The 12,574-nt window shown below is 37.1% G+C and overlaps 1 protein-coding gene across 1 annotated transcript in view; it reads left to right on the forward strand.

Moving 5' to 3' along the window:
* The window catches only part of POLA1 (DNA polymerase alpha 1, catalytic subunit), a 308,663-nt gene that overhangs the window by 251,552 nt on the left and 44,537 nt on the right, over positions 1-12,574 (forward strand). The gene's annotated exons all lie outside the window — the stretch shown is intronic.

The following is a 12,574-nucleotide window of genomic DNA, read 5'->3' on the forward strand; positions in this document are numbered from 1 at the left end:
GTTTGAGGTAAGTACCACAAAAACTGTCAATGGAAAAGGCCTTTGTTTCTTAGGAAAGAATCGATTAATAGAATCAACAAGGCATTTAGGTTACAAAACAGCAAGGTCTTCTATAATTCTGTAATGTGAATGGCTTATTTAATAGCTATCTCTGCCTTTAAAAGCAATAATAATACTCAGTTTTTTGTTTCTTCAGTTTGGAGAAGGTGTTTTTCCAGTTCGTGTTTGTATTTACTAAGATATGAGCAAACGTATCAAGAGAGCATACTCCTTTCTACTACTTGATGTCAAAAGCAGCTTTTGAGACATAAACATAAGCGCACAAACATGTAACATCAGACCCTAAATAAAGACAGAAAATTTAATTCAATAAAGCTATGATGCCTTTACCATTCAAAACGACATAAAAATTGCACAGTGAAACAATAGTCATGACAGCAAATTAGATATGACATCTAAATTACACTACAAAGAGAAATCCCAGAACCATTTTTGGTCTGTAGGAGTCTATTTTAGCCCAGGTTTAAAACCCAATCTAGAGGCTCTGCTTTATTGTCTAAGTAGGGTAATGTTGTAGAAGACTAATTGGAGGTTGGCTGTATTAATTGCACATCAATTAGGAGGAAAGGGCTTGTAATCCTCATGGCAGAGAGGAGAGTAGATCCTTTAAGTATCATGATAGAATGTACTATGAGTTTCAGGAATTAATATTATCAGTATTTGTGTAAAATCTGTATAATCTATTATAACATGACCTAAATCAAGCACTTGGGGTTAGATACAGTTATACTAATTTTCCCCGAAAAATTAGTGCTTCTCACTAGAAATGTATTGAAACAGTCACTTAAAATGTATGAGTTATTTCTTTTAAAAATGTAACCTTAAACATTAAAAGGTTCAGCTCTGTAGTCTTAGAAGGAGAAGACATTCGTTTTTTTCTTAAAACTTTCTAAAGAAACATTCATTGTGGTATTACCAGTTATTGAATTTGTGACATTTTTATACTAGCTGAAATTTCCAATAAATGTGAATTTTTTTAAAAAGTCAGTTAACGGTATGAAAATACCAGTCCCATTTGCTTCAGGCAAATTAGAGGATTTATATTTATCCAGAATTGTTTCATGGTCTCAGAGATGTTTGGGATTTAAACAGATTTAGTCTGACTCTGCTATTTTTCTGTAGTAGTTAGAGGTTATTTTAAAATTGCATATTCTTTTCCTCTTGGGAATCTTTTCTCATTTACTTAGCCCAGAATTTAATGTCTTAATCATTTCTTATTTGCCTTAACTCTATTGTGATAACATTTCTTCTCATGGTTTCAGAAGTGTTTATGCTCCTTCTGTGAGACAGCACTGCCTGTCACGTTTCCTCTTAATCTTTTGTTTTTGTTTTGGTGGTTGGTATTTTTTGTTTGTTGGTTTTTTACTAGTGCTTATACCATGCCAGAATAGCCCTTAATGGTTGAAAGCAAAGTGTTTACTTAATCCTCATCTTTTCAATTATAATACAGATTTCATTTTGAAGCTGACATTTAAACTGACATTGTTGTGTTTTGTTTTGCTTTGCTGTCTTTTCATGTGAATTGGCATATGTCTCCATTATCCTATAATTCTTGATAAATTTTTCATAATTATCTAAGGGAATCAACCATAACTTTTGAAGTCTAATAATGTCCTTGTGATGTCTCCAGTAACCCTGTAGGCCCAGGCCAAGAACTGATGTTGATTTTCACATTATTAATCAGTGCCATTTATTATTTTATGCTGTACTATCTTGTTCATATAATATTACCCTTCATATACAAAGAAAACCCATCATCAGTTTGACTCATTCTTAAACTAGTTCTTCCTGTAGTTATCATGAATTTATTTAGATCCATCTGCATTCTCTTACCTTGTGGCTAACAGGACAGTAACTAGACAGACTTAGTAGCCCATCATTGAGTTAAATCAACATTGATTACATTCTTCCTGTATAAAGGCCTTGGGAAACCTTTCTTTCCTTGGCCTGTGAGCCCTGCAAGCCTTAGCACCATCCCCTAGAGCTTAAGGCTTAAACTAGTTCGTAGAAAGATAGATTTGCTGGCTAATTTTAGACACTGATGTACTTTCCTTGTTTTAAGAAATTATTGTAATTTCAAATAGGGTCACAAAAGCAGGTCTGTGTGCACGTCTGCTACTCTCTGTCCCCTCTTTGTGCCCTGCATACTCGCCCAGTTTATTCAGCAAATATGTATTGGATCTCTGTCCTATATGATATTGCTTCTAGAAGTACCAATATTTCTGCCCAATTGCTTATTCATGCATTCATCTCTAAATACCTCCTTTTTATAGGACTCTACTTTTGTGGAGAACATTCACAGCCATTATCTTTTACATTTTCCAGACAATTCCATTGCATACTGGTATGTAGTTGACACTTTTGAGATGAGGAACAACCCCCAAAAGAATGAAATGACTCTCCCAAAGTAGCAAAGCTTAGAAGTGTAAGAGCCCGGCTTTTCTTTCTGCTGTATCACAGCTGCCCTGTTCTTAATCTGTTAGGGAAACTTCAGCCTGAAGACAAGTAACTCAAATACAAGGGAATGGTATGAATTGCTGAAGGATCTCAGCATATACCTCAGGGAAGGTTTCCTAGTGGAGATTTCCTGAGTTGGACCTTAAAGAGTATATGAGATTTTAATAGGCATAGATGCAGACATGTAGTTTGAGATTAAGTTTTGCCTTTTTCACTTTTCTTTAAGTGCTCTTTCTTGCTTTTATAAAGGGAGAACCTCCTTTGACAAATGCATCATGATTTGAAAGCATATCTGAATTGAAAATTTAGTCTAAAAGTGCTTATTAAGAAGCAAATCTTTAAACTCAGGACTATAAACTTGAAGGGCATTATTTTTTGAGATAGGGTCTTGCTCTGTCACCTAGGCTGGAGTTCAGTGGCATGATCTCTGCTCACTGCAACCTCGACCTCCCGGGCTCAAGTGATCCTTCCATCCCAGTCCCCTGCCCCCAGTAGCTGAGACTACAGGTGTGTGCCACCATGCCCAGCTAATTTTTATATTTTTTTGTAGAGATGGGATTTCACCATGTTGTCCAGGCTGGTCTCAAACTCCAGGATTACAGGCGTGAGCCACTGAGCCCGCTGTCCTTGAAGGGTATTATCTCTTCACTCTCCACTCTCCACTGTAACCAGTGGTGGTGCTTTGAAAGAAATTGATCCATTCTACAGGATACATCTGTCAAAAGTGTATCAAAATGTTTTTCTATCTTAAATAATTTAACTCAGAATATAATAATGTAAGTATTTTGACATGAAAATGTTACATACTGTGATACATCCACTTATCTTAAAACAGACGTCTTTATAAAGAAAAGGAGTGTGGTAAGACAAAACAAAATAGAAATTGGAATTAAATGGGATGACTGACAGACCAAACTAGTTTTATTTAGACAATAAAAACTAAAGTCCTGTTAGCATTATGACAAAAAAATGTAAAAATGTTTTACTTAAAGCATGGCTAATTTTTTGTTGTGTTTTGTTTTTTCACTAATACCATGGTGAAAGTTTAAATATGTAAGACCTGTTTATGAAGTAAATGTTTACTGCTGAACTAATTCTTCAAGTTTACTGGTATATTATGTATTGTCTCATCGATGCTGAAAAGTCAGTAAAATCCACAATAAAAGAAAGCGTCTGAACAATAGTCTGTCTTCAGGAAATTATTCAACAGAGTGCACTCTGGTCTCCGTTAGTGAAGGCTTTATCACTTTTAACAAATAAGCCGCAGTAAATTTATTAGTATGCTACAAATAAATTTTCAAAATAATTAAGACTAAACTACACTTGTCAAAATAAATGAATGAAATACAATTTTGAATCATCTTTCTTCACTTATTGCTCATTTGCATAATTCAGTAACTTACACAGGAGTCTTTCAGTCATTGGTGTGAATTAGCAAGGTTCTGCTATTCCTTGTTGTACGGCAGAATTACACTACCATGTAATTAGCTATTCCAGACATGGACTAACGGGAAATACCAAAGGGCACAGCAAAATCTAAAGAGACAAGGCAGGGAATTAAAGACAAGAGACAATCAAAGACACCCAACAAACTCAAGCTGGTAGACCACAGGGAATTTTGAATGAAGCCTCTTAATTTATTTTGAGAATAAGAAATCAGTAGTATGAGAGAAATCTCAACAAGATTAGCTGACTAAGCCTACTTAAAAAAAATATCTCTATAGTGCATGGTGCGCCAGGTTAACCACTCCTGTTTGTTAGTCTGTATACGGCTCAACAAATAGGCGGCAAAGCTTTTCATGGGTGTATAGTGGCTTTCCATTGAGGTTTTCACTCTTTGAAGGAGGTCATTTATACCAATGAGATCTGTAGATGCAAATTGCTTTCCCTATATGTGAGGGGTCATTCCTTTCACAGCCAGCTTGCTCATCTCTTTTATAAAGGTTTTGTTATTTTTGTACTGCTCCCAAAGGAATGATGGGAATTATGCCCCCCGCCCCCTGTCTAACTTAGCATCCAAATCTTTTCCCTCCAGCTCTGTGAAACTTTTGTGTATTGATCTTTGGAAACAAAACAAGCTGTTGGCAGCAGCCTTTAACTCTGAATCAGGAAACTTTTTTCCTTCTTTCAACCTGAAATATCATCTCTTTAGATTTGCCTTTCTTTCTCGCCTAATTCTAAGGAAATATCTTTTTCATTGCAGCAGAGTGTCACTGTAACATGCTACAGGCATGTGGGAATTCCTGGACGCAGTGTCCTCAAAATGCCATTTTTAGTTTGGCTCAAATGATGTAAGCTCTTACGAACTAGAGGAACAGAAATGAAGGGATCAATTTAAGGGTTAGCTATGAAAACCTAACTTCTGATCTCATTACTGAAGTAAAGGGAAGGATAATATTTGTCTTTTGCCTAGGCTCTAAGGAATCATACAAGCATTCAAAGGTTCTAGTTTGTTGTGTTCAGGAGTTTTAGGAAGGAGGAGCTTCAGGCATACCATGTGAGCATGTGAGCACTCTGTAAATATTTGTTGTTTTGTTCCTTCCTTCCGCTAGCATTTGTTGAACACCAAGGGCATTAGCCTGGGTTTCTCAGATGCAATATAGGGTAGTGATTAAAAACTCAGGCTCTGGAGTGAGAATGCCAGGTGCAAATTTTGACTTTCCACCCCTTACTAGATAAGTAACCTTGAAGTACATCTATAAAACAGGAAAAAAATAGCACCTACCTCAAAGGGTTCTAAATTCAGCAGGATAATATGGAAATAGGCTAATATGTAAAATATCTAGGACATTAAACAGGCAATATGTAAAATGCTTAGGACAGTGCCTGGCACAGAGTAAGCATGCAGTAAATGTCAGTTGGGTTTTATTACTTCTGAGAAGAACACTTTGTCTAAACGACTATCTATTATAGTACTTAGTGTTACAACTGTATTTGAATTGGTTTCTGCAGCCTGTCATTGACCATGTTTTGTTCAGATTTGTATCCTCAGCGTCTAGCACAACACTAAACATGTAGCAAATGCTCGATTCATATTTACCAAATGGTTACAGTATGAAAAAAGCATGGTCCCTATTCTCAAGGAGCTTAAAATATATCTTGATAACTATGTTTTAGTTTTCTTATCTATCGAAATAGCATCACGTCAGAAGTATATTAAAAAGAAAACTTTAATTCTCAGTTTTCCATACTTAATGGAAGAAGTTGAAACACGGATAATCCACAAGCTGGATTTCTGATTGAGTAGGTCTGGGGTGTGGCCCAGGCGGCTGGGTATTTAAAAATACCCACAGGTGATTCTGATGCATACCCACAGTGTTGAGAATATCTGAGTTAGTGAAACTCTTCAAACTTTAGTATTGCTTCTTGTCAAATATGCATTAAGTTTGACTTTGATATAGAAAGGGAGACTGGGTGGCATCTAGATAACAATTTAAACAGACAGTAGAAAGGAAAATGAAGTCAAACACAAGAATTATTTCCTAGATAAAGGAAGCATTTATGGTGCTGTATACGCTAATATAACATCAAAGATAAAGTGAAGAAAAATAGGCTAGGAAAAGTAAGCAAGAAGGAACTGTTTTCTGGTAATGAGCAAACTAAAGATGAAATAAATGCATTTCAACAAAATTGGCTATAAAGCACATGTTATTTTCCCCCATTAACTTGCGTCATAAAAGAAGGAATGGGGCTGCTGGGGAGGTTGGGGGATCTTTTGAGGAGACTGGATAGGTAACTGGGGAGGTATGAAGGTGGAGGCTAACCCAAATGTGGTGTTTAGGAGCTTCTGTGGTTTGGATTTCTGAGACCTTTTCCACCTCCTGTCCTCTTCTACTTACCTTGACACTCAGCCGACTGGATCCTGGGTAGAGCAGCCTTCTGCAGCTTTATAATTTTGCCTGTCCTCCAAGCGGTCTGGAACAGGATGGTAGTAGTAGAGGGTTTAGGAGGATATTCCTGTGTCCTGTGCTCATCTCTTGGGCTTACCTGGGGTATCCAGGGAGGAGAAATCTCTTGGCTGGCCTCACCAGTTTTGAGATGCTGGAGCTATAAAATAGTCTCAGATCATCCCTTTTTGCCTAGAAGGATGAGGACTGCACCTTGTTGGTACCCACAAATTAGACCCTTCACCAATCCCTGAGCAGGCCTTGACTCCACTGTGGCCACATCCTTTGGCTGGTGTGGTTTCCCTGCCTGGGTTAGCCAACCTCAGCCCAGTCTCTGTTCATACTCTTTTCATACTTTAAGGCCTCCCGGCCATAAGTGATCTCTTTGTCCTCTAAACTCCTGTAGTTCTTAAGCACTCTCCCTCTTGCATTATAATTATTTGAGGACAGGGATCATGCTTGTTACATTCTTATATGTCTGATGACAACTTGCTCATGATAAGAGCCTAATAAATGGTATGTTAAATTAATGTTTTCTATAGTAGAGCACTTTCTGACTCCATCCTCTTTTCTGTGCTATTTATTTCCTATTATGCCCTTCAACTGTGTCATAAAAAATTTTCCATCCATGTATGTATACATTCATCAAACATTTAGCCCATACCATCTCCTCATTCCACATGGACTTAATTTCCCACCTTAATTTGTCTACTTTCTGACAATTACTAGTAGAGTTGGGCCGTGATATCATGTATCTCCAGAAGATTACATAAATTCCTGCCTAGAAATTTCTTTGTTTAAACCTTTAGGTTGTATAAAAATCAAACTGATGCTCAGTCATATTAGTGGGATTAAGTTTGAAAGTCTAAAATCATACTTTAAATGAGAACTGTCTCAACCCAGGCATACTCCTTGCCCTCCAGAATTTATATACGTATGATAGTAGCTGGTTGTTTTCCCTGCAGATTCCTTTTTTTTGTTGTTTTTTTTGGAGACAGAGTCTCACTCTGTTGCCCAGGCTAGAGTACATTAGTACAATCACGGCTCACTGCAGCCTTGACTTCCCAGGTTCAGGTGACCCTCCCACTTCAGCCTCCCAAGTAGCTGTGACTACAGGCATGTGCCACCATGCCTGGCTAATTTTTTGTATTTTTTTTAGAGACAAGGTTTTGCCATGTTGCTCAAGTTGGTCTCGAACTCCTGAACTCAAGAGATCCGTCTGCCTTGGCCTCCCAAAGTGTTGGGATTACAAGCAGAAGCCACCGCATCCAGCCAACCTGCAGATTTTTCTAGTGATTCACAGTTTTAGCTCTCTGTTCCAGATGTGTTATTTGGTTGGCCAGCCTTTAATATATCTTGAAACGTCTGGAGGCCAGCTCCAGAAAGCTCTCGTGAAGGCGGGAAGGTGAAAAACTGCTAAGAGACTGTTCTTCTCTTATCGCCCATGTGACTTTCAGTTGAACGACATGCAGGCACACGAACTGATGGCCATGTAGGTTTGTAAACAATAGTATTAATAGGCTTGGGCTGGGGGAGAAAAATAGTAAGCCCTCGAGAAATCTGGAGATACCTGTCTTGAGTGTTACCTGCAAGACATACTCTAACAGCATAATCGTTGCACGATGTAATTGCGGGAGACTGAGCAAGTTAGAAAATCTATTCCTGGTTTGTCGCTGACTCACTTTGTGGCATGGGCAAACCATTATTATTCTTTGATTTAGTTGTCTTATTTGTTTGAAAAAGGGAAAATAACATGTGTTTTAAAAGCACTCTGAAATTCCTCTGAAAGGAGGTCTATAAGTGCAAAGTACTATTGTTGTTTTTATTATTATTATTATTAGTGTTCTAGTATGATTTAGTTTTATGCCATGTAGGTCACAGATGTTTCAATTCTTCTCATTGATGAATTACAAAACACTTGCATCTCATTCTGTTTTATAGCATTGATAACAGTTTAGCACATCTTTGTTTTAACCCCAGTTAAAGTATATGTCCAAAATAGACCTCATTAATAAAATACAATTACCAAATTAAATATATCTGTGCTACTTTCTATTGTTTTTTTTCCTCCTTAAAAAGGTGGTTACCAACAACTACTAAATAAGACCTTTAATTACTGCCAATCTTCTCTTGAAAGTAACAGTGCTTATCTTGAGTAGTTTGAACTGTAAGTGGTATTCAGTACACAGTGGGGTTGTAATGCGATTATGAAGTGTAGCAAGTTAGTGATAAATAAGCATGATAAACCATGTATTTGTATTAGAAATAATATTTGAATTATCAACTGAATAAAAAGGCTGCAACTGGTGATTCCTTGGGGTGGGCATGTGATAAAAATAAAATACGGTTAAGTATACTTGGAATAAAAAATTGTGTATGCTTCAATATAATAGAAACCTTTTAAATTGAATGTGTTTTTGAGTTTACAGCATTTAAATTACTGGGAGAATTAAAAGATTTGCTTTGCTTTCTGATATTAAGCTTTTCAAATTAGAATTTTAAAAGAAATTTCTAACTCATTCATCAGTAGAGGACTTTGGCTTTTATGTAAGATACTATAGTTCTCCCTCCAGATTTTCAGTGATTTTCCAATGCAGTAGCAATAAAAAAATTTTCTTTAATTACAGTAAAACTTGCATATAAAATCATGCAAGAAGGAATAATACCATTTCCTTCTTGCCTTTTTTTCCTTTTCAATATTTCAGTAATCACGGAAATAATTTCTTAATACTAGAGAATGGTAATTTATATAAAATAAGTAATACTGTGACTCTTATTTATATTTCACATGAAATGAGCAGTAAATTGTGTGCATCTATTTGTAAGTGTCCTAAGACATGGGGCCACGTAGAGGAAGTATAGCTGCCATAGGGTCTTAGAAACCAGAGGTCACATAGTAGCAGCCACAAACTGCGCATGACCTCTAAATGTGTTTAATTTGCCTAAAGAACACTTCAGATTTCTAAATGGTTGCTAATATTTTTTAGGGTGGAGAGTTCCTATAAAGAGCCAAATTTCTGGCATGTTTAAATAAAATCCATATGTGGCTACTGTAAGTCAGCATTCCTGAATGGCCACAGTTGACTGAAGCTGAGTAGCAGCTAAGCAGTTTGGACAGAACATGGGTTCTCCAGTTTGCCATAGCCTCACCACAGCCCACTTCACTCATTTCTGTTATTCATGTTGCTACTATAAGCATTTGTTTGCTAAAAAAATATCTGGAGGCATGTTTTTTTTTTTTTTTCTCTTTTTTTTTAACCAGCCCCCTCTCTTCCCAGTAAAAAAAAAAAAAAAAAGAAAGAAAAAGAAGCCATGAAACTTGGGGGTTTAAACAGTAAAAAAATATCCAGTGGACATAAGTGTGTTTATTAAAGTAAATCACATAAAAATATAACTTACTAGCTAACTTGTTTATGGCACTGTATCTTTTTTTCTTTTTCTTTTTCTTTTTTTTGAGACAGAGTCTCACTCTGTCACCCAAGCTGGAGTGCAATGGCGCGATCTGGGCTCGCTCCAACCTCCGCCTCCTGGGTTCAAGCGATTCTCCTGCCTCAGCCTCGCTAGTAGCTGGAATTACAGGCACACGCCACCATGCCCGGCTAATTTTTGTATTTTTAGTTGAGATGCGGTTTCACCATGTTGGCCAGGCTGGTCTCGAACTCCTGACCTTGTGATCCGCCCACCTCAGCCTCCCAAAGTGCTGGGATTACAAGTGTGAGCCACCACGCCCAGCTACTGTATACTTTTCAAAGCACTTTCACATGTCCTTTGTCCTCTTATCCTCACAGCATCTCTGGGAGTAGGATAACAATTACATATTCATTTTAACAATGAGAAAAGCAAGTTTTGGTGAACACCGTTAATTTATCCAGATTTGCAACTGCTACGTGTTGGAGCTGAGCTATAACTCATCTTCGGACTGTTCATCTAGAGTAACACTGTCCACTGGAATTCTTTGCAATGATAGAAATATTCTGCATCTGTGCTCTCCAGTGTTGTAGCCTCTAGCCCCACATGTAGCTGTTGAACACTTGAATGTAGCTAGTGCGACTGAGGAACTGAATTTTCCATTTTACTTAGTTTTAATTAATTTAAATGGAAATAGTGACATGTGACTAGCGGCTACCTTACTGGGCAACAGAGGACTCCAGAGTTCTTTTCCTCCTTCATTGCATGGTATCTTTATTTAACAGTCTTATTCTTTTCAGTAAAATTCATCAAAAGATTTCTGTTAGGTTTTCTGTAGTTACCGAAGTGGCAAGCATTTGTTCTACCAGTAGTTCAACATATTAAAATATTGAATATTTTCTGTATCTGCATAGATTTCCTTCCATAAAGGCTTTGAATCATACACAGTAGCATTCTTTGTAGCAAAGTCAGGGGACCGAGTGTTAAAGTTCTTAATGTATATTATCTCCCAGGTTTCCTAGTTCAGATAAAGGGCATAATTAGAGGTGTATTTAAGCATCAGAAACATGTAGATGACTAAGACCATCTCCTTCCGCGGTGTTTTTTATTTTCTAAGATACTAGTAGCTGTTACAGAGTCATGTAGGAAACTTAACATTCTCTGATAATTGATTGGCTGGTTTAAGTTGGACCGTAGTGACTTTTAGAAAGATGACCATTAGCTAAACTCTGTCAGCGTTTATCATTAAATCCAAAATGGCATTGACTTAAGACACATTCCAATTTCAGAGATGTTATAACATAGGGGAGGAGATTTATCTTAAAATTGGTGAAATATGGTTTGTCAGTGGGCTTCGTCTACATTTGGTCAGCTTATAACCAGGGACAGCATTGAGATGCAAATGTCAACTTCTGTTTTGCCCTGTGATTAATTAAACCCTTCATCTTCACCCACCCCACCCCCGCCCCCATTGCTCTCTGCACTTTGGCTGTCCCCTTCCTCACTACCTTATCCTGATTATGATTAATTAACAGAAAGAAATCCTGGTGATTAGGAGTGGACTTAGGCTCTTGCTCAGTAACAGTTTGATCACTATACAGATACTCACTTTCTTTAAACACCTCCCTACCCACCCCACCAAATGCAGATGAGGATATTTTATTATCATAAATAATACTGGAACAAGCTTAACCAATCACCTTCTAGCACACAGGCAACTCTGCAGCACTCTTTTTTAGAATACCACATGCTGTAATTCAAATTATCACATTAGCTATCCAAATGCACCATTTGTTTTTAAATACTGGAGTGTTTACCTGAATATTTCCCCTTTTCATCTTCCCGCCCCACTTCACCAGTACACTGTCACTGCAATGACAGGTTTATTTATGTGCCTTAATATCCCCACTTCTTGTTATTTTAAAAATGTATTTCTATATCTCTATAAGGGTCTTCTTGAACATCTTAAAATATTAGTTATTATGTAAATTCATGTCGTCTCTTTTCCATTATGCCCTTTGAATCTTGCCTTTATTCAGACTTCAAAATATTTAAGCACTTCTAAACTCCTGTATTACATTTTTAATACCAGCCTTTCTCTGGAAACTGAGGATGCCTTCTAAAACCTTAACAGCCATCAAAAGAAATTCGGGGATTTGAATCTATTAAAATAGAAGATTTTCTTGTCCACAATGGAGTCTGACACCCTAACAGTTACCATTTTGGACACTGCTGTGTAAAGGTTCCAAATACAAGCCATTCAGAGTTTGCACTTGCATGCAAAACTCATGCACAAGTTAGGGGGTATCACTTATTAGGTAGTAACGAGGAGTCCTGAGTGCTTTGGTAAATGTGTTGGTTTGTACCATATAAAATTGCTGACATTAGACCATTTTTTTGTGTATAAAACGTGGCAACTTCACATGGGGTCCACCCTGATACTATAGGTGCAGACCAGTCCAGCTTATATAAATTGCCTTCCCTATTTTTGCTTTTTTCCCTTATTTTTCCTCAATTAGTAATTTTACTCCCATAACTTTTCTCTTTGCTGCCATCCTTTTGTATTTCTCAGTTAATAATATTTTCTCTAGTGCCCTTCCCTTCTTAACTAATTCCCCAAGTCTATTAGCTGCAGAATTAGTAGCACAAAGAAGGCTGGTTGCATAGTATGTACCTCCATGATGTAATCAGTACTTACCACTTCAAGTGTTTGACCTGTTTTGAGGTTTTCATTATCCTAAAAGGGTAGTGTCTCGAATACA

The sequence above is a fragment of the Macaca thibetana genome, chromosome X (genome assembly GCF_024542745.1).
Source record: "Macaca thibetana thibetana isolate TM-01 chromosome X, ASM2454274v1, whole genome shotgun sequence".
NCBI lineage: Eukaryota > Metazoa > Chordata > Mammalia > Primates > Cercopithecidae > Macaca > Macaca thibetana.